General features: G+C 50.3%; 1 pseudogene; it reads left to right on the top strand.

Moving 5' to 3' along the window:
• Window positions 1–344: 344 nt before the first annotated feature.
• On the top strand, window positions 345–2489 carry LOC100970456 (keratin, type II cytoskeletal 8-like; annotated as a pseudogene).
• Window positions 2490–3177: the final 688 nt, after the last annotated feature.

Below are 3177 nucleotides of genomic sequence, written 5' to 3'. Positions count from 1 at the left end.
CCTACATGTGTGGGCCTGGAACAACTCCTTGAACTTCTCCTGAATGGGTAGTAGCAGCAGCTTCTAGGGTGGGCAGGGAACTGGCATGGGTCTGGGTGGAGACTATGGTGGGGCCAGTGATATGGGGGGTATCATAGCAATCATGGTGAACCAGAGCCTACTGAGCCCCCTTAAGCCAAAGGTGGACTCCAACATCCAGGTCACATACACCCAGGAGAAGGGGCAGATCAACACCCTCAACAAGTTTACCTCCTTCATCGACAAGGTATACTGCTGGAGCAGCAGCAGAAGATGCTGAAGACCAGTGGAGCCTCCTGTAGCAGCAGAAGACAGCCCAGAGCAACATGGACAACATGCTTGAGAGCTACATCAACAACCTTTGGAGGCAGTGGGACACTCTGGGCCAGGAGAAGCTGAAGCTGGAGACAGAGCTTGGCAACATGCAGGGGCTGCTGAAGGACTTGAATAATAAGTACGAGGGTGACATCAGTAAACATACAGAGGTTTAGAATGAATTTGTCCTCATCAAGAAGGATGTGGAATGAAACTTGCATAAACAAGGTAGAGCTAGAATCTCTCCTGGAAGGGCTGACTGATGAGATCAAGTTTCTCAGGCAGGCAGATGTATAAAGAGGTTATCTGTGAGCTGCATTCCCAGATCTCATACACATCTGTGGTCCTGTCTATGGACAACAGCCACTCCCTGGAAATGGACAGCATCATTGCTGAGGTCAAGACCCAGTATGAGGAGATTGCCAACCATAGCCTGGCCAAGGCTGAGCGCATGTACCAGATCAAGCATGAGGAGCTGCAGATGCTGGCTGAGAAGCATGGGGATGAGCCGTGTCACACAAAGATGGACATCGCTGAGATGAGCTGTAACATTGTTAGTGGCAGGAGGCAGACAAATCCTAGGAATACAGGGGCTGGTCCCTGGTGAAACCCAAGTTTCAAGCTGAACACAGTTTAAAGCCTAGCTACAAGTCCCTGGAAAGTCCGCAGACCAGATTGAGAACCTTTTCCCATTTGGCATGCTTTCCTCTGTTTGATCCCTACCCTTCATCTATTTTACATATAGCTACTCTTCCCTAATTGTTTTTTACACTATTGTACCCACCTTTGAGTGTAGCTTTTGTTTTAGCATTTTTTGCACACTCACAAACCAATCAGCATGCACTCCCCCATTCTGAGCTCATAAAAGCTCTGGACCCAGCCCTACTGGGAGACTGACCACCTGACTTCTGGTGGGAGACCACCCTGCATTCCCTCTCCACTAAGAGCTGTTTTGTCACTTAATAAAACTCTTCTCCACAGTCCTCACCTTTCAATTTTCAGCATAACCTCATTCTTTATGGATGTGGGACAAGAACTTGGGACTCACTGAATGTGCATAGAAAGAAGGCTATAACACTGTGACCCTTTGCCCTCTGCTGGTGGAGGGCAGCCATCCCACACAATGGGAAACAGCGACGGGTTTAAGCCAGTTCCAGAGCCATGGGAGGAAGCTATTACCATGCTGTAACACCCCATCTAGAGTTTTGGGATCACAGAAACCCTGGTTTGGGTGCCACTGCATTCCCCTCACCTGGACACCAGAGTCCACCATAGGAGTTGTTTGTGACACACCTGGTCCAGCTGCAAGTCCTGCTTGGAGCAGCTGGCCAGACCCTGCATTCTTGCTCATACACCCCCTCCTGCCAGGGGCTGAGTGCACAGTCTCAGTGGCCATGGGATCCACGCCAGCATGCAAGCCAGGCATGGCCTGGTTGGCTGAGTAGACATGGTGTCTGTCTCCTGTGGTGAGCCCATGCCTGAACAGGGGCATCACCAGCCAGAGGTCTCTGATTGGCAAAGTGGCCGAGAAAAATCCTGTATCAACATCAGTGGGCTCCAGGCTGAGACTGAGGGCCTCAAAGGCCAGGGGGCTTCCCTGGAAGCTGTCGTCATGGAGGCCAAGCAGCATGGGGAGCTGGCTGTTAAGGCCACCAAGCTGTTGGAGCTGGAGGCCATCCTGCAGTGAGCCAAGCAGGACATGGCACACAGCTGCATGAATACCAGGGGCTGATGAATGTCATGCTGGCCCTGGACATTGAGATCGCCACCTACAGGAAGCTGCTGGAGGGAGAGGAGAGCCAGCTGGAGTCTGGGATGCAGAACATGAGTATCCATATGAAGATCACCAGTGTCTGCTCAGGTAGGCTGAACTTGGTCTACAGAGGCCTCACAAGCCCTGGCCTTAGCTATGGCCTGGGCTTCAGCTTTGGCTCTGGCACAGGCTCCTGCTTCTTCAGGAGTACCAGCTCCTCTAGGGCTGTGGTTGTGAAGAAGATTGAGACCCACGATGGGAAACTGGCTCTAAGTCATCTGATCTCCTGCCCAAGAGAATGGCCATGGCAGCCCTTCCCAGCCTACCCCATCCTGTGGCTGCCCCACAGCCTGTGGCAGAGGCTCTTGTTCAGCGGAGCACAGGGAACAGGAGACCCAACTGAGGCAGACACTGGTGGTCACTCCCACCATGGGTGGGTTGAGGGCTAAGGTCTTCACTGGGCTCAGCCCTAGCCTTCGGCCTACCCATCAGGGGAGTTCGCTGCCTGGGGTACCCCCTGCCCATGCCTCCATCTATGAAACAATTTTTTCTTCCAAATAAAGCCTCAGCTAGCTCTGCCAAAAATGCGATACAATACAATACAATACAATACAATAAAATACGTCTCAGCCAGTGCCAGGGAAAGGCAGTCTCCTGATAGATAATAACACCTGAAATGTTTTCAGCAGCTTCCTAATAAGATCTCAGGAGTTGAACAAGTGGGCTCAAGCATGGTCACTAAAAGACAAAATAGTGGAGTTTAACTGGCATGTGACCTTCTAGGAACATTCAACTGGTAGGGAAAGAATGCCTCTTGTGAGAATGCATACAACTCCAGTAAACACACTGTATATTAATTTATTAGCTATTTTCCGTGGCTTTAGGCTTTCCCTTTTCCATCATCATGCAAATCTATGCTTCCCAATAATTTTTACTTCATGCCCCATGTAGAAAATAAACTTGCAAAGCACACTGGGATAAACAAAGACGTCTGTTCATATCTGAAGGCCTCTTGTCTGGAAGGCTTTATTCTTTCTGGGGACTGAGGGGAAATATCTATTTCAAAGCAATTGAAACCCTTGCAGGCAAAA

Source organism: Pan paniscus, chromosome 7, assembly GCF_029289425.2.
Source record: "Pan paniscus chromosome 7, NHGRI_mPanPan1-v2.0_pri, whole genome shotgun sequence".
Lineage (NCBI taxonomy): Eukaryota > Metazoa > Chordata > Mammalia > Primates > Hominidae > Pan > Pan paniscus.
The sequence above is the reverse complement of the archived record's forward strand: the minus strand, read 5'-3'. Positions and strand labels throughout refer to the sequence as shown.